Here is a 23,850-nt window from a genome sequence, read left to right as displayed (position 1 = left end):
GAATTCCCACGACGTGCTGTGTCACTACCGTAAACCAGACGGAACAGCCACATGCCCTCTTACTCAGCAGCTTATCTACGAATTCCTGGGGATGCTGATACCAGCAGACACCGCATCCGGGAGGACGACGGTCCAAACCCACGTCCAGCCATTCAGATTTAGGTTTTCCGTGATTTCAGTAAATCGTTCCATACAAATGGCGGGATGGTTCCTTCGAAAGAGCACAGTCAAATTCCTTCCTCGTTGTTGACAGAATCCGAGATCGTGCTCCGTCTCTAACGACCTAGATGCCAACTGCACGTTAAATCCAACCATCCTACCTTCAAGCAGACACCTGCAAAAAATACCTTCTCGTTTTCAGTTACCGTCGATCATTTCTTTCGGATTTCCCCATGCAGCTGGTTCTCTGTCTCACACATGGCGATACTGACATATTACTCCTCGATCACAGTGCCGGCGTCAATAACGTCGATATCACTCTTCGTTTGAAGCTATCCGGCCATTACTGCAACGACAATGTATGCTTATGGATAGGTGACATGCTTTGAAAATTTCCAAAAGCTTAAGTCGTGTGTCAATAGCGATTCTAGTCCATGTTGTACCTAAACATGGTACTGAACCTAGTGATACGAATATCAGGCGCAGGACTAGCGCGGGTTGCTTACGAACAGGGGCAATAACGACGGAGTCCAGACTGACAGTAAGTCCTGACCCATTATTAATGTCATGATGTGGCAAGGTTCGCCCCCTCCCCTCCTATCCTCCCTATCCGCCTCCCTCTCTCCAGTCAACCTCAGTGTAATATAAAAATCAGCCAATCTCTCACTAGAATCACATAATAAGGCATCAACCTCAAACATATAACTTGTTTCATAAGACGTTATGTAAGCTTTATCTGCATTGTCGTTATGTCCAAAGATATTTGTGTAAAATGGCGTTATGTTAAAACATATTTTCCTTGGAAGTGTGTACACACACACACACACACACACACACACACACACAGAAAGAGACACACCCAATAATGTTCCACCTCTGTAAATACTGTACTGTCTCATTCAATTTCATCTTACGTCTTTCTGATTTATGTATCACAACATATTTTCTCTCTCTGTAACCTTTAGTCTAATGAGGAAACAACTCTATAATATACCCGAAGTCCCAAAGAAACTGATACACTTGTCTAATATCGAGTAGGGTCCCTACGAGCACATGCGATGTGGCATGGACTAGACTAATGTCTGAAGTAGTGCTGGAGGGGATTGATACCATGAATCCTGCAGGGCTCTCCACAAATTCATAAGATCACGAGGGGTTGGAGATCTCTTCTGAATAGCACATTGCAAGGAATCCCAGATTTGCTCAATAACGTTCATGTCTGAGGAGTTTGGTGGCCAACGATAGTGTTTAAACGTAGAAGAGTGTTCATGGAGCTTCCCTGGTGCATCTGTAACATTTCTGGACGTGTGGGGTGTCGCATTGTCCTGTTGGAATTGAATGTCCGTCGGAATGCACAATGGATATGAATGGATGCAAGTGATCAGACAGGATGCATACGTATGTGTCACCTGTCAGATTCGTATCTAGACGTATCAGGGGTCCCATATCGCTCCAACTGCACACCACCCACACCATTACACATCCTTCACCACCTTGAGCAGTCCCCTGCTGACATGCAGGGTCCATGGATTCATGAAGTTGTCTCCATATCCATACACATCCATCCGCTCGATACAATTTGAAACGAGAAACGGCCGACCAGGCAAGGAGTTTCCATCATCAAGAGCCCGAAGTCAGTGTTGATGGTCCCAGACGAGGCGTAAGGATTAGCGTCGTCCAGCCATCAAGGGCACACGAGTGGGCCTTCGTCTTGAAAACCCACATCGATGATATTTCGTTGAACAGCTCGCGCACTGACACTTGTTGATGACCCAGTATTGAAATCTGCAGCAGTAGGCAAAAGGGTTGCACTTTTGTCACATTGAACGTTTCGCTTCAGTTGTCGTTGGCCCCGTTTAACAGGATCTTTTTCCGGCTGCAACGAAGTCGCAGATTTGATGTTTTATCGGATTCCTGATATTCACGGCACACTCGTGAAATGGTCGATAGGAAAGTCCCCTCTTGATCGTTACGTCGGAGATGCTGTGTCCAATCGCTCCTGCGCCTACTATAACACGACGTTCAAACTCATTTAAAACTTGATCAGCTGGGATTGTAGCAGCAACGATCTAACAACTGTGCCAGACACTTTTTGCCTTACTTAAGCGTTGCCGACCACTTTGCATTTGCATACACATGGCTATACTAGTTACTTCAGCACTTCAGTGCGTTACAGAGCGTATGAAGCATTACAGTTTCCCCAATTAGCTGAAATCAACATTCTCAGAAACCCCTTGTAGCTGACATCTGCCCCTACACCCACAGTAGCTGACACAACCAGTAGTTGACATATCCCCACCATATGTTATCGCAAAACCTGCGGAAGTTGACACCTCTGGTACCTGACACCTACTGCACTGATGGAGCAAATCTCAACTTTATGTGCCATGCCCAGAAAAGTATATATACTCAAACTTCATCGTTAGTAATACACACACACACACACACACACACACACACACACGCGCACAAACACAAGCATTATTTACATTTTTTCGATTTATACACAATAATACCAAACCTCATCATCAATGTCAGAGACAGTAATGACACCAAGACAATGTATGTACTCACCATGTTCAGAACTTATTACCTGGCGCACATAAAGTTAGTTTTGGTTTTCCTTAGTTTTCCTTAGTAGAAACTACAGGTTTATTTGACTGAATTACATGTTGTGCAGTTGTTTTGATTTCCAAATCCAACGCACATTACATGTAATCATCCACAGTTAACGTATTAATAGAAGACCGTTTTGTACTGTTTAGTCTGTGCAATCTGTATCCAGATGTATGCATTTATGTATCCAGAATTTAAACATTTTTCGTCATATACTGACAAATTCTGTAACAGATCGAGCAATCAGTTCACCTTTTATTAATCCAACTTTTACTTTATCAGTTTAATATCGAATCCATTAGTGTCAGTAACACCTGAACCTTGTATGCAGCTCAGTCCTGATATATTCGTTCTTATTTACAAAGTGAAAGAGATAGATTTAGCTGCCATGGTCTCTGTAGCACAGTTTTACAAGATAGTGAGAAACTTGTTTCATGTGTTAATAAGAAATGTCTTCAAGTGATCAAGAATAGCCATTCGTACTGCACTTGGTTTTTTCAAAAACTGCTTTAAACCTGTTCAGTTCAATATCGATTAAATATGCATTAAAAGCAACGCTCCTTGAAAATTAGATTTCGCAACTAATGCAGCTAACCCTCGTCTGCCCCACATCTTAAGCCCCACGTCTTTGGGACATTTTGTGCGATTTCCCCAAATATACTCTTATTCATCCGTTTGAAAAAGCTCTTCTTGAAATCATTGCTTGTACTCATGCCTTTTATTGGGGGGGGGGGGGGGGCATTAATGTCAAAGTATGACTCCGTTATGTGCGCTTCATTAAATGAATCTTTTTTTAAAACCTATTTATTTTGTAGACATTCATTTTCAGATTTCTGAAATGAATAACATAGTTTTTTTATTACAAAAGGCGAAACATAATTTTTTTGGTAGTGACACTTTTTCCAAATGAAGGGGAAATCCGAATGAATATCGTGAATACCCCTGGGACAAGCGAGGTCCACTTCTAAATTTCTGTATCTGAATCATCTCCTGCGATTCACATGCCATGTGTTTTAATACTACCTGGAGAAAACATAGACATTTGGACACTAGAAGACACGGAAAGATTTCCCATTTGTAAAGGCTAGTAACATGAGGCAACATGGTGTAAGATTCAACAATTCTGTCATAATAGCTGCTCACGAATTGGTTGCTTTCGACGGCATGTGTGGTGTCACCGCCAGACACCACACTTGCTAGGTGGTAGCCTTTAAATCGGCCGCGGTCCGGTAGTATACGTCGGACACGCGTGTCGCCATTATCAGTGATTGCAGACCGAGCGCCGCCACAAGGCAGGTCTAGAGAGACTTCCTAGCACTCAGCCCCAGTTGTACAGCCGACTTTGCTAGCGATGGGTCACTGACTAAATACGCTCTCATTTGCCGAGACGATAGTTAGCATAGACTTCAGCTACGTAATTTGCTACGACCTAGCAATGCTGCATTATCAGTTACTATTGCTATTGTGAACTATGTACCGTCAAAAACGACGTTCATCATTAATGGATTAAAGTTAAGTATTCCACCAGCTACGTCCGTTGTTTCCAAATTCTAATTTCCTTGTCCTGTTCCAGACCTCACGCCAGCCTGCGTGAGCTAAATCGCTTGCCTTTCGGCCTCCTCTAGTAACACCGTGTTGGCTCTCCTCCCAACCACGGCAATGGCGACGAGGCAAAACCGCGCCGGCCGCGGTGGTCTCGCGGTTCTAGGCGTGCAGTCCGGAACCGTGCGACTGCTACGGTCGCAGGTTCGAATCCTGCCTCGGGCATGGATGTGTGTGATGTCCTTAGGTTAGTTAGGTTCTAGGGGACTAATGACCACAGCAGTTGAGTCCCATAGTGCTCAGAGCCATTTTTTTGGAGCAAAACCGCGTTCTTATCGATATTGCCCTGATTTACTTGTGTAATGGCTTCGCCACAGTCTCCAGATGTACTGTCCGAATTTTATCGCTTACAGAATCAGCAGACGCAGGCATTACTGGATGCCCTTGGACAGCTCGTCCAGGGTCAACGTGCGATGCAAAACGATGCGGCAGCAGCCGCTTCACCGCTAACGCAGCCACAACACGCTGTTGCACCCACTTTTCGACCTTTTGATGCTTCTCTGGAAAGCTGGACGGAGTGGGCACGCCAATTTGGATTCCATCTCGCCGAATACAGAATTCAAGGTAACGAACGGCAGCTTTTCCTCCTTTCATCCGTAGGTGTGACCACGTACCGTGTGATAGTCAAATTATTTCCCCGACGCGACGTAGCAACTCTGTCCTACGAAGAAACTTTGTCTGCATTAGGTGCATATTTCAAAGAATCAGTCAATGTAGTTGCCAAACGGTATACCTTCTTTCGTACAAAACGTACGGCAGGTCAGACTATTAGGGAGTGGGTTGCAACCTTGCAAGGCCTTACTAGGGATTGTGCTTTTGAGTGTCAGATACTATGGTACGGGATGCAATTGCGTGGAACGTTTCTGATGTTCGTATAAGGGAACAGATTTTGAAACTTGTAAATCCCTCCCTTCAACAAGTGATGGACATATTGAATCGGCAGGACACACTTGACTATGCTCAGGAATCATTTGAAACTTCGCCAGCAGTGTGTCAGGTTAACCGGCCCGCCGGGCGAGCAGCACGGAGCAGTAAACAGCCCTCGCGCCCAGCCGCGCCGCTGCCGCCAGTCTTTCAACCACGTCTGCCGCGCCGGCATGCAAATTTAGTGATCAAATCATGCCCGCGGTTTGCCACTAAACATTCGCGTGCGAATTGCCCGTCACGCTAAGCTATTTGCCTTTATTGTAATAAAAAAGGACATGTTCAGAGTGTTTGCCAGAAAAAGCTCAGATCGGAAGCTCAAAACCGTTCCAGGCCCTTTGCTTCGCGCCGGAATCGGAATCGAACCAAGGATACTCAGGCTCGCGAAAGTTCGCCCATGGAAATTCATGTAGTTAATTACACTCCGCCCAGTGCCACTCTCTCTAACAGTGACTGTGTTCATCCCAAAAATAGTGCGCGTCGACATCGCCGGAACTCCTGTCAAGTCGCAAGTGATTCTGTACCAGTGTCTGTTCACGTTGCACGAGACAGTCGCTCTTGTCGTGAGCAGGACAATATACTTTTTGTGGACCTGGACATTAACGGCAAAGTGATACCATTCCAGCTCGATACCGGAGCTGCAGTTTCACTGATCAATCAAGTCACTTACAAACTGCTGGGCACACCTCCGTTGCGTGCCGCAAATGTTAAGCTAAGCAGTTATTCAGGTCAACAGATCCCTGTGTTAGGACAGTGCAGCCTTCTTGCAACATACAAAGGACAAACAAAACTTGTGTCATTTTACGTCCTTCGTTCTTCTTCTGCAGTGAACTTGTTTGATTTCTATTTATTTCAGTTGTTTAACTTGTCTACAGTAAATCGGGTCCTCTCAGTGAACGAGACTGTGCCTTCAGACGGTGTTTCTCGTCTATGTGAAGAATTTGCAGACACTTTTGCGCCGGGCCTTGGTAGCGCTAAGAACTAAAATGCACATTTGGAACTGAAAGGAAACGCGCAACCGAAATTTTTCAGAGCGCGCAATGTTCCCCACGCATTGCGTGATGAGGTCGCTAAAACATTACACGATTTGGAATCACAAGATGTAATTGAACGTGTGCGGACTTCTCTCTGGGCATCACCCTTAGTAATTTTGCCAAAACCTTTCGGAAAGTTGAGACTTTGTGTGGACTTCAAGGCAACAGTGAATCCACAACTAGTGATTGCAGCTTTTCCTTTACCCCGCCCTGAAGATCTTTTTGACAAACTGTGCCCGGGTAAATATTTTTCGAAGTTAGACCTCGCACATGCGTACTTGGAAATACCGGTGGACAAAGAATCCCAGCGCGTTTTTGTGGTTAACACGCATCTTGGGTTGTATCAATTCAAACGACTGCCATTCGGGTGGGCATCCGCCCCTGCATAGTTTTAGCAATATCTACAAACTGTTTGTGCGTCGGTCCCTACTGCAGCAAGTTATCTGGACGATATTGTGATCTCTGGAAAGACGGAAGAAGAACATTTGGCCAATCTCAGAACATTATTTCAGGTCTTGCGACAAAATGGTCTTCGCTTGCGGAAGGACAAATGTGTGTTTTATGCTCGTGATTTGCCATACCTGGGACATGTACTCAATGCCCAAGGCATACATCCCAGTCCCACGCACCTTCGCGCCACACAAGACTTGCCTTCGCCGCAGAATTTGAAGCAGCTACAGAGTGTGCTGGGAAAAATAAATTATTACCATCGCTGTGTGCCGCATGCCTCTTCCATTTCAGCTCAGCTTCATCGCTTACGCCGTAAGGGTGTTCTGTTTGTCTGGACGACGGAATGCGAACGAGCATTTCGCCAGTTGAAATCGGCGTTGCTTTCCAATACTTGGCTTCGCCATTCGATTCCCAGAAGCCCATTTTGTTGATGGTGGATGCATCGGATTTCGGGATCGGTGCTGTGCTTGCGCACACAGATGGATCGCACGATCGTCCTATTACCTTTGCGTCCAAATTGCTCTCGTCTGCTCAAACAAATTAATCACAGATCGAGAAAGAAGCATTGGCTCTCGTATTTGGTGTTCCATGATTTATTGCATGGTCGTCACTTCACCATAATCACAGACCACAAACATCTGACATCGCTTTTTCGTCCGACCAAGCCTGTACCTCCACGTACACCGCAGAAATTCATTTGCTGGTCTATTTTCCTCTCGCAGTACTGCTACGATGTCTTATATCGGTCCACTGCTAAGCACGGAAACGCCGATGCGTTGTCCCGCTTGCCTGTTGCTGAGGATAGGGCATTCGATTCCTCCGAACTTGCTTGCATGTTCATTGATGCGGAAACCGATGCCGTGGTCGAATCGTTTCCGATTGATTTTCGTCGTGTAGCTACATCCACAGCTGCCGACCGTCTCCTTGCTCCCGTGCTGCGTTTTGTTGCTACGCAATGGCCCTTATCAATGTCACGGATCGGGGACCCGTTGGTTCGCCGATTTTTGCTCACAAGAAGAGACATTTTGTTCGACGTGGTGTTTTGCTGTTGCGTTCTGATAATGATCAGTCCAGAGTCGTGGTACCGCGTTCGTTACAGTCCTCTGTCTTACAGCTTCTCCACCAAGGACATTTGAGTATAGTGAGAACGAAAGAACTTGCTCGTCAGCACTGTACTTGGTTCGGAATCGAAGCCGCGATTACGAATATGTGCTCTTCTTGCATGTTGTGTGCCGAGAAACAATCAGCACCACCGCGGAAATTCTTTGCATGGCCAAAAGCCACTTCCCCTTGGCAACGCTTACACATCGATTTTGCTCGTCCATTCTGGAATGCTCGATGGTTGGTTGTGGTAGATTCATTCAGTAATTTTCCTTTTGTTGTCCGGATGTCTTCCACGACGTCATCTGCCACCATCCAAGCATTATCCGCTATCTTTTGCATTGAAGGTCTTCCATAGACTATTGTTGCCGACAATGGCCCACAATTCATGTCCGCAAAATTTCAGTCATTCTGCAAGGCTAATGGTATTCAACATCTGACGTCCGTGCCGTTTTCGCCACTGTCAAACGGTGCCGCTGAACGATTGGTCAGGACTTTCAACTCACAGATGTTGACGTTGAAAGGGTCACATTCTCGGGAGGATTCGTTATTGCCCGTTTTGTCCTCGTATCGCTCTCAGCCCCGCTCCTAGCACTCGCCGCAGTGGTACAGCCGACTTTGCTAGCGATGGTTCACTGACTTCTACGCTCTCATTTGCCGAGACGATAGTGAGCATAGCCTTCAGCTGCGTTACGTGCTACGACCTAGCAAGGCGCCATTATCAGTTACTACTGATATTGTGAACTATGTACCGTCAAAACCGATGTTCATCATTAATGGATTAAAGTTAAGTATTCCACCAGCTACGTCCGTTGTTTCTAAATTCTAATTTCGTTGTCCTGTTCCAGACCTCACGCCAGCGAGCGTGAGCTAAATCGCGTGCCTTTCGGCCTCCTCTAGTAACACGGTGTTGGCTCTCCTGCCAACCACAACAGCATGTCTGCCACAACAATGGAGAATACCACCTCAAACACCAATTTCAACAAATTGGAGTTGTTGAGTATTGGTTATTAGCTGCAATTAGCTTCAGTAAGTCTCATCAGAGCATTCCACGTCACGCTCAGGAAAATAAGGTAATCCACAGGATCAAATTCATACGTTCTGAGACAAAGAATGCACATGTTTTTGAACACGTCTTCTTCAAACTGGAATACGATCCAATAGTCTTACATTTGTACACGTTCCATACATTGAGAACTCTTTTGTACTCCGCCTCTGTTGTCTTTTCATCTTTTCAATTGTGGGTCACTGGTCTACCTGTAAAAAGGGTTCCTTTGTCAAGTGCGGTTACGGAAACATTTCCGGCTGGTTTACTGCTTTAAACTCGTGACCGTCAAATAAAATTGTCCTTATTACCGTGACTTCATCTGATTTCAGGTATGATGTACACTTTTAGAGTGATTGCGTCAAGAAGTTTAGCGAATCAGAAATTTATATTTCAATGCTGTTCATGGTGCATGACTGCAAAACTTTTCATAAAGAATGTATATTTTTCCATATTACGTGGCAGAAGAGAAACATGACTTGGTTTTAATATAACATCTTTGTTGCCATGTGGCGTCATTTGTTCGAATATGAGTAGTACACAGAGTGAAGGGACTCAGATGTTTTTTCCTAGCTGCCGATATGAATACCAATTGTTGCTGTCACTGCGTACCTCAGTATGGACTACCCTTCTTTGCGAATAAAATAACAAAGGAAAGGAACCAATACAGAGAAACAAGGAGCTTATCGACATTTTTCAGAGAACAGACGGGCTTATTGCATTTTCTGAGAATCACTACATGTTGTATGGTAACAGCGCATTGTTCTTCTTTATTCTCTGATTACATTTTTGTCGGCGTTCTTTATTCAATGTTTCTAAATATATTTTTATAGCTTTTGTGCAAGTGAAATACAGCATGAAAACTAAAACAAAGAACCTAAATCGTACGGAAGATTGTATGCAGCGGAAAGGAAAGGAACAAAATGGGATGACCGTCAATGTATGGAACAGTGCTTTGAATCAGTACCAAGAGAAACAAGACACAAAACAGGTCGATTGCTCTGAATTAAATTATGACTGCAATATTAACCTCTACAGCTTGACTTCTGTGTAGCCAGTAAACAGACATCCAAAAGAGATGTGTTTTAACCTCTTTAGTACAAGATATTTCTACAACGTTTGTAGGCCATTTTGAAACGAAAACTGGACGGAATCTGTAAAATAATTTGAATTATGTCGAAAAGCTGTTATTGATATTCATGGAATAATGAAGGACAACATTGAACATCCCGTGAAGAACCTACAAAGAACAGGCTGTGCACCAACTGACGTGCATACAAAACATGACAATCACCACCACAAATTATTGAGATTGTAAGTAATACATGGCAGCATATAAATTTCCTTAAGGAACTTCAAATCCACTACAGTTTGCATAATTCTTCAATGCTGTATCTATCTGATGAACTAATTATTAGAAAAAAGTATCGAATATTCCAAGAAAAATATCCCGATATAAAAATGGGCTAAGAGGCCTACAGAGGTACATTTCTTAGGGACTTCAGTCTCGGATTCGTGTAACCAAGGTCGGAAAAATGCAGTGTATGAGATGGGTGAACTGCTAAAGTGAAAAGTTTAGAAATAGAAGAAATTAAAGCCACACAAGAAGAAACGAAGAGATAGGACTCTGAAACAAATAAACCGACGTTTCTCAACACCTGACACACGAAGAAAAAACGGAGATGTTTTGCTCTATGAAACGCTCTTTAAAGAGAAATCATATGGGCACAGGGAGAAGAAAGGAAGTGATGATGTTTGCTTCTTGGTCTGCACATCGTCTACAACTTTCTCATTTGTGATGTAACCCATGTGAGTGTGTCCTGTGACTCTTGCAATGGGCAAGAAAAGAACTTCACTTTATTTCGGTTCATTTATAATCTGGTGAATGATGAGAAAGAACTACAGTCAGCCCGTATAATCTTTCCCACACGAGGAAATTAAAACCTTCAAAATGACAGAAGTATGGGTCTCGTGAATTCTAAAGCAAAGGCTGTAGTTCCTGAGAACTGTATCCCCGTTATCAAAGATGTCTATCAGAAACAGTCAAACGTCGATACATTATTAGTTGACAACACCATGTTTAGAGGCTGGACAATATCCTTGGTTAAGAGATACGCAAGGAAGTCAACATTTCAATCCGGTCAGTACAACACATTAAAATTCAGAGAGATTCGCTGTTGTGCTTCTGGAGCACATGCAGTGGAGCTTGGGAGTCGGTTTCCATAGCAGCAACTCGAAACAGAGGTGCCACAGCCACTCTTCCTAACGGCCAGATGGATATCTCACATTTTGCACATGAAGGTAACAATATTATTTCTAGTTTACCATTATCACACTCATTTCATGCATTAATGTAAAACCAATTATTCCCCACACTAATTTAATTTAGGTGCTCCATATCAGTCTAAGAAATTAATTTCTTCATTGGCTCTCTTCCAATATGTGCAGAGACGTACAGAGACACAACAGTCAATAAACATCTATGTAGAGGAAAGCAAGGACTATTTTTCAAACCTTCCATACAAATAAAATGAACTGTCTGTTCTTCATGAGAAGTTTATGTAGTAATACTAAGTTTGAAACTAATATGAAAGAACTAAGAAAAACGACATTGTGCAACGAGCCATTCTTTTAGCATGTAACTAGGTAGTTATCAATCTAAAGACGTTGATGAGCTGAATTTAGAAGTATCTACATGCTTACAATCAAATTTCTAAAACATGTGACATAAACACACATGAAAATTTGTAAAAAACACAAGATCTACACAAAATGAAATAATTAAAATTTTTCCCGTGATGATTTCACGAAAAGGGTACATGAATTACTGCAAATCAATAGACAATAGATGTAACATTATTAAGAACAATATGTATTAGTGACACTTACATTTTCTGTTTACATAATCATTTCCAGATGGGTCAAGTTAACAGGCACGTGACTCCACTGGCCATAGCTGGACTCTTACGTCGGTTCTCTGCTGGATGTGAGGAAGAGGATGGTGGGGTGTAATCATGGATGGCTCCTGATAACAAAATAACAATACTTATTTGATCAGCTGCAATACATTGGTTGTAGGGTCTTAGTTCGAGGTTTGCTTGTGCTCGTAATATTCTCGGCCGCGATAAAGGTTGCCTGTGGACACACACACACACACGGTTCTGCGGCAACTGTAGCTGCGCTGGCGTAACTGGAATCAGCTGACTCGGCAGTGGCGCTATGGCCTTAATGGGTCGTTCTGCGGCGGATGGAGCCACGTGCCACAAGCCTCTGTTGCAATTGTGGATGGGTGGATGGGGGTTGGTGGAGGTAGGACAGGTCATAGACCTGTCTCAGCGACCTTACCCAGCTGCAGCTCTCTGACGTCCGTGGACCAGGGTCCATGGCTGGCGCCCTGGTCACAGTAATTGTGGAGACAGCGTCCCAGGAAGATGGTAATAGTGAATTACCACAACGAACCCCAACCGATGACTCCCATCACAGGTGGCTGCCTGTTGACGCTTCATAGGCGACGATCTGCGTTAATTATGATGACTGTGATGGCAACGACGACTCCTAACTGGTGAAGCCGCTAAGTGACACAGGCTCTGGGTCACCCCAACGCCTCACGATGGACGACGATGACTAGCTGCTGATTTATTCTGTTCTTCTCCAACATTAAGTTTGTGAAACATGCTGATATTCCTGGGGTGGTGCAGGTGAACCGATTACCGCCCTCAGTGCTGACACCCAGGCATGCAGCGATCTGCTCTTTATCACGCCCTCTGCTGGCCGGTGACGCAGAATTCTCCTTCATCTTGCTTGGTTCGGCACGCCTCTGACCCACACATGTCAGGGCATCGTACTGCTAAACTGTGCGAAAGAATGTAACACACATACGACTTGTTGCTTCCAATATTGCTTCACATTTTAACTAATACTGTAAAGCTTCTAACTTTATCGTTCTAATCATTCAACCCCATAAATCTCCCTTCTAAAAAAGAATGCATCCCCACATTCTGCCAATACGTCGATTTACATAGTTTTTAGCCAACCAACATTACCCGACTTCTAGCATATGGCACACCCTTCTCTTCCTTTGAAACACTATATTGTGGCTTGTCACAATTAATTACTTCACAGTTCTCCCTGTTATAGCGAACTGTTCCTTATGGTCCTTGAGCACACTTGGTCTTTGCCTTCACAACTGCTCTAAGAGACGTTCCATTGTAACATGACCATGTTGGATGGCAATCATCTAGTTCATAGAGGTGACCAGGTCCGCATCAATGGTACTGTTAAGAAACGTGTGGTGTTTGGGTGACAAAACAGATGAAGGTAGATGAAGTAGATAAATTAAGGAATGGACAGAGAACCGAGGAAAATTCTGGTCCTATGTAAAATAAGTAGTCGAGTCTAAGTCTTCCTTTCATTCCCTTGTCGACCAGTCTGGAACGACAGCTGAAGATGGCAAAACTAATGCTGAAATTTTAAATTTCACTTTCGAAAAATCGTTCATACAGGAGAATCGTGCAAACATTTAGTCATTTGACCATCGGACAGACTCCGTGTGGACGGAATAGTAATAATCATCCTTAGTGCAGAGAAAAAATTGAAAGATTTGAAAGCGAGTAAATCACCAGGTCCGCACGGAGTCCCAATTCGGTTTTACAAAGAGTGTTCTATGGCACCGGCATCACCTGGCCTGCATTTATCTTGAATTTCTCGCCCAGCACAAGGTCCCAAATGACAGGAAAAAACAAAACGCAGATGACTCCAGTATATCTTCTTCTTTATCGTCGCCTTGTCTCACGTGGCGTAGGCTCAGCGTTGCTCTTCTGGTTCCTTCTCCTCCATAGTACTCTACTAAAAGCCTCTTCGTTCTTCCATCCTTTCTCCCTTAGATCCCCAGATATCTTATCCTTCCACCTCATCTTCGGTCTTCCTCTCATTCTCGCTCCTTCAATCTTGATATCTTCCGATATACTCTTCCCCTTTTCTCTGAAGTCTGATCTCTTGTATCTTTTTCCCCATGGGTCCCACTTACACAACTCCTGTAACAAATTCATTTCTAATCCTTTCCTTCCTTGTTACATCACACATCCACCTCAGCATCCTCATATTCGCCACTTCCATCTTCCTTATGTGGGCTACTGTGATTGCCGATGTCTCTGTCCCGTATATCATAGCAGGCCTTACCACCGACTTGTACACTTTCCCTTTCAACCCAATGCTCACCTTCTTGTCACACAACACTCCACTCATTTTCCTCCAGTTTTTCCAACTGGAATTTATTCGATGTTGTATCTCGCTTTCCGGTCCTCCGTCCCTCTGTATGTACGACCCCAGATATTTAAATTTGCAAACCGATTTCAGCTCATCATCCTGGATCTTCAAGACCTCATGTGCACATCCTTCAGTGCTAAATATTCTGACTTTGTACTGTTAATTTTCATCCCTATTTCTTCTACTGCCTTCCTCCAATCCTCCGGCTTTTCCTCAAGTCTGTCGATGCTCTGCTCACAAAGGACCACATCATCTGCAAACATCATATTCCACGGCGCTTCCTTCTTTACGTCTTTCACTACCACATCCATAGGCAGGTCAAAGACGTAAGGACTAAGCGCAGACCCTTGATGTAACCCTACTTTTTCTGGAAACTCCTCTGTCATACCCACACTACTTCTCACCTGTGTTATTGCTCCTCTGTACATTTTCTTCACTAACCTCACATACTACTCTGGCACGTACTGCCCTCTCATGCTTCTCCATATTTCGTCCCTTGAGACTCTGTCATATGCTTTCTCCAAATCAATGAAAGTAATATGTAGAATGGCTTGTAGCTCCCCATGTCTCTCCACTATCCGCCTTAAAGCATGCATTGCATCAGTCGTTCCTCTTCCAGGCATGAACCCAAACTGTTCTTCACACAGCCCAGTCTCCTTCTGTAATCTTGCTTCTATAACTCTTTCCCAAATTTTCATTCAGTGTGCCATCAGTTTAATACGTCTATAGTTACTGCAGTCCTGCACATCACCTTTCCCCTTAAATATTGGGATCAGTACACTAGTTCTCCACTCGTCTGGCATATCCTCCTGTCGCCAAATATTCTTCATTAAATCCCAAAGGAACTCAATTCCCTTTTTACCGAGACACTTCCAAACCTCAATGGGGATCTGGTCTGGGCCAACTACCATCCCAATTTTCATCTTTTCAAATGCCCATTCGACTTCATCTCTACTTGTATCCATCATTAATCCTTCGTTTGCCCCTCCTTCCTCAGTTTTCACTCTTACATTTTCTTCATTCAGCAATTTCTCAAAATAATTCAACCAACTTTGGATTATTTTTCTATGATCATTCAGAATTATTCCTGTTTCATCTTTCATTTGTTGTATTGCTATTAGATCCTTAGAAGTTTTATCTCTTGATTTGCCCATCCGTATCAGTTGTCTCATATCCTGATTTCTCTGTAGTTGTTCGTATGCCTCCCTTACTGATTCAGCTTTAGCTTTAGCCACATCTCGTTTTGCCTTCTTCTTTGCTTTTTTGTATGCTTGCCCATCCACAGCACATCCCAAGTCCTCTTAGCCTCTTTCTTTTCCTTCACAAGCTTCTGCACCTCTTCATTCCATCACATGCTTCCTTATCTTTTGGCACCCCTCTCCCAAATGTTAACCCAAACACTTCCTCCCCGGTCTTTCTTATAACAGCTCTATTTATTTTCCACCACTCCTGCACACTCTCTGCCAATTTTACCTTTCCCAGTGCTTTTGCACTTAATCTCCACCACTTAATTTTCCTTTCACATTGATTTATGTGCCTCTGTCTTTTACATACTTTCATCTCACAATCAGCTAGAATCAACTTATGTTGTGTTGCTATTCCTTTACCGTATATGACCTTAGTACTTCGCACATCCCTACTATTTTTCCTTCTACATAATATGTAATCAATTTGGCTTTTATTTTCACCACTCCTGTATGTTATTAGTTTTTCTCTTTTACCTTGGTAGTAGGTATTCGTAATCAATAGATCAAAAGCCACTGCAAACTCCACTATGTTTTTCCCTTCCTTATTTCTCTCGCCATATCCCCATCCTCCATACCACCTCTCTTCCCCACGTTTCCTTCCACCAACATGACCATTTAGATCCCCTCTATCACTCTTTCATTCTCTGGTATTCCGACCATTACTCCATCCAAATCTCTCCAAAATTTTTCCTTCTTGTCCTTCGAACATCCCGCTTCGTGTGCATAGGCTGTCAGCACTGTTACCATTTCTCCGCAAAACATCATCTTAACATACATGATTCTATCATTTATTCTGTTGACTTCACGTACCTCTTCTCGAAGCTCTCTGTGCAAAATAACTCCAATTCTATTTCTTGATCCGGGCTTGCACTACTATAAAGTAGCTTATAGCCTTAAGCTAAGATATTTGCCTTATTGCCCTTCCACCTTGTCTCTTCCACACTCAAAGCCTTTATCTTCCTCCTCTGCATCATGTCTACTATCTCCCTTCCCTTTCCCGTCAGTATGTAAGAAGGGTAAAAGAGCAGACCATAAAATTACGGATCACTATCCCAAACTGCTGCTTTCTCGATTTCCGGAAAGTATCTGACACGGTGCCTCGCTACAGACTGTTAATTAAGGTAAGAGCGTATGGAATAAGTTCACAGATATGTGAGCGTCTGGAAGACATCTTAAGTAATAGAATCCAGTATGTTTTCCACGACGGCGAGTGTTCATCAGAGACAAGAGAAGTGCCCCAGGGAAGTGCGACAGGACCGCTGTTGTTCTCTATGTACATAAATGATTTGGCGGACAGGATGGGTAGCAATCTGCGATTGTATGCTGATGACGCTGCGATGTACAGTAAGGAGTCGATGTTGAGTGACTGTTGGAAGACACAAGACGACTTAGACCAAATTTCTAGTGATGAATCGCAGCTAGCTCTAAATTTGGGAAAATGTAAGTTGATGGTGAATAGGAAGAACAATCCTATAATGTTCGGATATAGCATAAGCAGTGTCCTGCTTGACACAGTCGTGTCGTTTACATATCTGGGCGTAACGTTGCAAAGCGATACGAGATGGGACGAGCATGTGAAAACTGTGGTAGGCAAGGCGAATGGTCGACATCAGTTTACTGGGAAAATTTTAGGAAATTGTGGTTCACCCGTAAAGAAGACCGCATGTAGGACGCTGGTGCAGCTCATTGTTGAGTAATGTTCGAGCGTTTGGGATCAGTTCCAGGTCGGGCAATTCAGAGGTGGGGTGCTAGAATTTTACGGATATACTTCGGGAACTCAAACTGGAATCTCTGGAGGGAAGGCGAAGCTCTTTTCGAGAAAGACTACTGAGAAATTTAGAAAATCGCCATTTGAAGCTGACTACCAAACAATCCTACTGCTCCCAACATAGATTACGCTTAAGGACCACAAAGGTTCGAAACGAGAAATTAAGGCCGATACGGAGGCATTTAGACAGTAGTTTTTCCCTGGCTCCATTTGTACCGATACGGAGGCATTTAGACAGTAGTTTTTCCCTGACTCCATTTGTGAGTGGGACAGGGAGGAAATGACTGGTAATGGTAGAGGATATCCTCCATGACTCACTGTACGGTAGCTTGCGGAGTACCTACGTAGTTGTGCATGTTGTGGAAGTTTGTATTTTGGCTGACAAAGAAACTGTTCACCTAGAAAGTCATATCTTTGTCATGCCGGAAACGCCTCTCATGCAATGCTTTCTTTATTTGAACAAACATAAAAATGTTACATTGCCATGTCAGGAGCATACGGGACTGAGGGTAGTTCAAAGAAGCAGTAGGTGTGACTACGAGTTTGCAGAATTAGCTGGGCGTTGCCGTGAAGCAAAAATGGCCTCTCAAATTGCTACCCGCCCTGACGGCATCTCGTGCTAATGTGATGGTTTGTATAATTTGTATACATCACATCGTAGCAGTTGCAGGAAATACTCAGCATCACCTTGACCGGTGAACGCATTCGCCTTCATTCGACGGTAGAGGATCGTCATGTTTCTTCTCCTTGCTTTGTTCCTTTGTTAGATTGAAGACTGATGACGAAAGAAGTGGGCTGGATTGAGCTAACAGCTCTATAGTTTCCCTGTTGTATCAGGTCTTTCAAAAGCAGGATTTCCAAATGTCTTGTCACTTCTCGGTCTCTAAAGAGAGATGCTCTACCACGTGGTTCTTCACCATCCACACTTCTTCTGGTTAGAAGCATTTTCACCTCCCCGTCCCCCCCCCCTAAAAAACCAAAAACCCTTTTCTTCGAGAACGCAGGCATTTTCCTGTAAACAGACAAAGTATAAGTTACTTTACTTTACTTTGCATGTGGCAAGGGCCTTATCGACCATACGCTTGCTCTATGAGTCTCTCACACTTCTGCCTGTCCAATGCGCTGTTTGTTCAGTTGCTGTTGCTGTTCATCCTAATTATGTCCTCCCGAATGTTATCCCGCCATCTGATTCTGGGTCTCCCTCTTCCTCTGGTTCCATCTATTGTTCTGCTGAATGCCATTCTAGGTAGTTTATTCTCTGTCATTGTTGCTATATGACCTGCCCAATTCAACCTTCTCCTCTTGAGCACTTTGACGATATTACGGTGTTTGTACAGCCCTCTTTATTTTTCATTTGTTCTTATTCTACATTCCATGTTATTTTCGTCGTATACAGGTCCGAAAATTTCCTTAGTTCTTTTCTTTCGAATATTTACAGTTTTTCATCATCTTTCTTTCTAAATATTAATGTTTCACATCCATATAATATCACAGGTATAATGGTCGATTAATATAAGCGGATTTTGAAGTTACTGCTAAGTGATCTTTTTCTTAGAATTTTGATGAAACTAAAAAGTGTCTTGTTTGCTGTTTATAAACAGGCATCTATTGCTATACCAGTTCTGTTGTTATTACTAAAAAGACTTCCCAGATATTTTAAGTGGTTATGAAATTGAATCCATGTAGACCCAGACGTGGATCTTTTCTGGTTTTATTGCTTATGAGCGGGTATTCTGTCTTTTCTTCATTAACGTGTAATCCTGTTTTCTCAGCAATTTTGTAGTAATTTTGCGTCATTCTGATCAATTGTCTTTTGGAACTACTCTTTAGTGCTACATCATCCGCATATGCAAGTCTTGTAATGTTCACATCCTGTAGCTGGATCCCTTGTGGACTGATTTCAGAAAATTCTCTATCGATCTTCTCTAGGACAAGGTTAAATAAAATAGGTGAAATGGCATAATAGCATCCCCTTTCTCAGTCCAGAGTACATCTTAAAACCTACAGTTTCTCCTACCGGTGTCTTTATGAGTGTACCTATATTTTGTCTTTTGTCGCATAAAGATAAAATATAGGTACACAACTTCATTTTTTCGGAGCAGTAACTGAAATTTTTTGACTGTTCATGTTTCCAAATTACAGTATGTACAATACTTTCAAATAACCACCTGCTGGTTAAATAAACACCTGCAGGAAATTTACTCGAACAGAAGTAAACAACAAGTACGTTAAACAGAAACGTAATGGTGCAAAATGAAAGTTGGCACGCTGGGTTGATTTTAAATTATTGACCACGTGAGAGGGGGAGAGGACTGTTCAGCAGCCCGACAACTAGCTGGGACGGGCGGCGGCGGCGCGGCGTTGTTCACAGTAATATTCGCCCATCACGGATTTGTTAGCAGCGGCGCAGCTGCTGCACGCTGTTCGGCCGCCAGCACCGCGCAGCGCCGTCCGCCAGCCGCGTCAGAGTTAATCTCTGGCACAAAGACCGGCGAAAAAGAGAAAGCGCCGGCGCCGGCCGCCTCTTTAATATACAGGCGCCTGCGAGAGCTCGCCGACACGTGTCACAGCAACGTCCCGGTGACTCAGAGCCGCACAGCTGGGGCAGCTCGGCCGATTACGACCGAGCGCTGTCACCAGCGTTTTAACAGCTGCTGTGAAGAAGCACTGTACGGCGTGGGCTCTGCGCTCCTGCTGAAGCTACGTGATTAGGCTCAAAGCACACAATTACGAAATTCTGTGGTCGCCTGTAGTGAGTGGACGAGAAAAACTCACGGATAGAAGACTGTGAGCCGTGGAAGGGGAACAAGAAGGGAAACAAATGGTAGCACCAAAATTTTTCTTTTAACAGGGTGGCTTTATTGGAGTGAACAGTTACACCAATTCTCAATCTTTCAAAATCAGCTTTAGTTCTTTAAGGCAAGCAGCTGAGAATAATTAAAGCAACAAACACCTTTAATACAGTAGCAAAGGGCAAGCTGGGAAGACAATGAAATTTAAAGAACAACTCTCCACAAATATGGCTTCACAGGTAAGATTAAATTTATGATAGTTAAAATTTTAAAAATAAAAAGCTTTTAACAAATATTCCTTAATGCCTTTAGTAAAAGAATAAGTGATAGGCATAACGAAACAGTGCAGTCCACCCCAACATTTCCATAGGTCATAGACACAAGTTTCACAACTTAGCCCCAAGGATTTGCCAAGATAAAAGTTCCCCCAAACGTAAAAGATAAATCATTACACTAAAATGCCGCATCAGTTATCAACATAAAAATCACAAGGAACCCAAGGCTAGATTTTAACATTTCTGATATCGCAGCAGTAGGTCAGAAAAATTAGCTCAGTTAACAAAATACAATTACACCAAAACCCAAAAGCAAGTTAAAATTTAGCACACACGGTGACAACCGGCAGCTTACAATAGTTCAAAACATTATTCAGTCTCATAGGTGCGCAGATGTCATTACCAAGGGGACTGTGCGAACCAACTTGGAACAACTATAACATGGTATAGACCAAATTACAGATTCGGCAGTCTATGCAGAGAAGTTGGCAAGAAACGTTAAACAAGTCAGGAAAAGAACATCGTCGACCACTTACAACGCGCGCACGGGCACAGAGGAGCCAGCCTTAAGCCAGGAGATAGGACAGGCAGGATGTAGAAAAACAATCCGCCACGGGGCCACCGAACCACTTGACGGGAACTACCAAACTTCACTCACCTTAAACTTTACGTACGACGCCCGGGCGAGGAAACGGGAAATCGTACGCGCACAGGCCAGCAAAAAAGCCAAGACAAACACACAGAATGCCATAAATTTCAAAATGTAGTTTAATCAATTATCCCCCTAAACCCCGGAACTTGGCACAAGTGAAATTGCAGGCCACAGGATCCGAAGGGACTCTGCAGAAGAGCGGAAGAGTAAGCAGGGAAAAGGTTAAACAAAGTTCTGCAACGGCACAACAGAACGCCAAGAAAAACATACTAAGTAAGGTACATCAGCCCGACAGAATGCCGAGAAACAAGAACGCAGGTGATAGCCCACTTTTCCGACAGAATCATAACAACGAAGATAATCTCCTTAGCCTTAGCACGCTGAAACACACAACAGCACCAAACTTCGGAGGATGGAAAAGTACTCTCCTGTAAACTATATCCTGGAGCAGCACAGCCACAAGCACCTGCCAAGGGGCGGTCCAGGGAAATCGCCGCCAGAAAGATGATCTAGCACGAGTATCGTCACCAAGATCCCAGCAAGGCGCAGTCAGACAGGGCAGGAAAGCTGGTAATCAGGCGACGACTCCAACCACCGACCCGGGGAGCAGAAAGTAACACCAGCGCCGGCCAGCGACAGCGCGGAGGGACCCACCGTCCGACCCAAAAGGCAGTGCTCGCTCACAAACCTGACTGCCCGCGCACACGCCACCGGGCAGAGACGACACCACCCGCCGCCAGGAGGCGCCCCGCAACGGAGAAAGAAACACCACTCGGAGGCCCAACGATCGAGAATCGTACGGGAATACCGCCGCCACGGCACAGACTGGAGTTAGCCATTATGTCAAAAGGTTCAAATTTCTCTGAGCGCTATGGGAATTAACATCTAAGGTCACCAGTCCCCTAAAACTTAGAACTACTTAAACCTAACTAACCTAAGGACACCACACACATCCATGCCCGAGGTAGGATTCGAACCTGCGACCGCAGCAGTCGCGCGGTTCCGGACTGAAACGCCTAGAGCCGCTGGGCTACCGTGACAGGCAACCATTATGTCAACATTGGCACCATCAGAGATGCCTCAATAAGAACACGTAACGAACTGTGCTGCGGCAGTGATGCTTATCTTAATACATCAGACATTACAAACAACGACTCATGTCACATATATTTCTTGCATTTCGGCAGGATATAGCATTAGACGACAATAGAGAAATGTCACGAATGTGAAAACTGCAGCCAGCCACTCTTTTTGAATGAATAACTTGTTTCGCCATAACTATTAGGCACAACACAATTAAAGGATCACTTTTTCAAAATCAGGTACTTGTCTCGCATTGCGACGTAGTAGTTTGAAATTAGGTTCAGAGTTGCCTACAGCCCTCTCTCTCTTTTCTGTAACGGTGTAGAAGCGTGGCTCCTTGCGACGTCCTTCGAACGCAGGCTTTCGACACATGCGAGAAACCAGTCCGAGCCTCAGAAGTTCAAGTGAGGAGTAATGATGTCATATTGTCACCAAAGTTCACCACTATTCCTCCAGCCCCGAGGTCGACAGACCTTCTGGAATTCACATTTCGCTTCTTATCAGCCTACTTAGCTAAGTGGTCAGCGCACCTGATTGCCATGCCGTGAGTCTGGGTTCGATCCTCGGCCATGGTGGCGATTTTCCCTGTTTGGGGACTTGGTACTGTGTTGTCATTGTCATCAGTTCATTATCATTGACATATAAATCGCCCACTGTTGTGCTACCTGAAAAGACCTGAAACTCAGGGGCCGAATTTCCTCAGGTGGGCTATACGATTCTTTCATTTCTTCCCTTGTTTTGACGGAAATGCGATGGAGGTCAGAACCGCGATACTTGACGTTGAACTCACGCTGTTCTCTTATAGGTCGCCGAGGAAAATATTTCAGACACACTGCAGCTCAGAAACGGCACGCAAAGCATTCACGAGGCAGCTTAAAGACAGTCAATAAAACTCTTTTATTGGGGCGTAGATTTCACGATCGAAGACGACAGTTCACAGTGCCATGAACAACAGGACAAGGTTCTTGCCAACATAGGAGACAGCTGGCACCTCCCGTACGTGCTAAGAGCGCCGTGATGATGATGATGATGATGATGTTTGGTTTGTGGGGTGCTCAACTGCACGGTCATCACCCTCCTAGATTGTTCTTCTCTCCCCCTTCTCTTCGCTTGTTTGTAGTGATAGGAAGCAGACATATTGTACCACGAAAATAATGTAAGCATTTGGACTGTTAACATTGTTAATATAGTATGTTAAAGTTTATATGTGAGTTATTTCGACGTACAGTGAGCCTCTGTCATGTTCCTTGCACTGAATTAATTTTTATTAAGACGTTTACAGCTCCACGATTTTAGCGGCTGCTGCTTCAACGGATGCCATTCCGCGTCAACCTAAAAAGTGAAGTCTTAGCGGAAGCGTAGAGATCGCCAGCTTTAACATTTAACAAACATTTTTGTCACAGCAATGAGGCGCAGCGGAGAGCAAAATAACGATTTTACTTTAAGCTTACGCCGAGAGCCAGGATACGACTACCACAGCCTGAATATGATGGTAAGAGTACTCTTCGAGTGCTGTGAGGTTCCACAATAATTTCAATATCTGAGTCGATACTCTTTAAGTATTAATACGCCGAGACTAATTATAATTCAGTTATATTTTCATTTTCATATTGTTGGAAGTAAATCAGTCCACCATGTTTGATGATTTTACTGTTCAGTTGAGAGGTACGTAAAGCTAAATCCAATTTTGAAATAATTTTCTAAAATAGTTAAATAACTCGAAAGAAAAAATTCGAAGTGTATTTCAAGTAAAAATCATTTAACAATTTTTGGGTATTGGAAGACACAATTACACTCATGTATGTTTGTAAAGACACCGGAAAATGAGCAAAATATA

Source organism: Schistocerca gregaria, chromosome 6, assembly GCF_023897955.1.
Source record: "Schistocerca gregaria isolate iqSchGreg1 chromosome 6, iqSchGreg1.2, whole genome shotgun sequence".
Taxonomy (NCBI): Eukaryota; Metazoa; Arthropoda; class Insecta; order Orthoptera; family Acrididae; genus Schistocerca; species Schistocerca gregaria.
The sequence above is the reverse complement of the archived record's forward strand: the minus strand, read 5'-3'. Positions refer to the sequence as shown.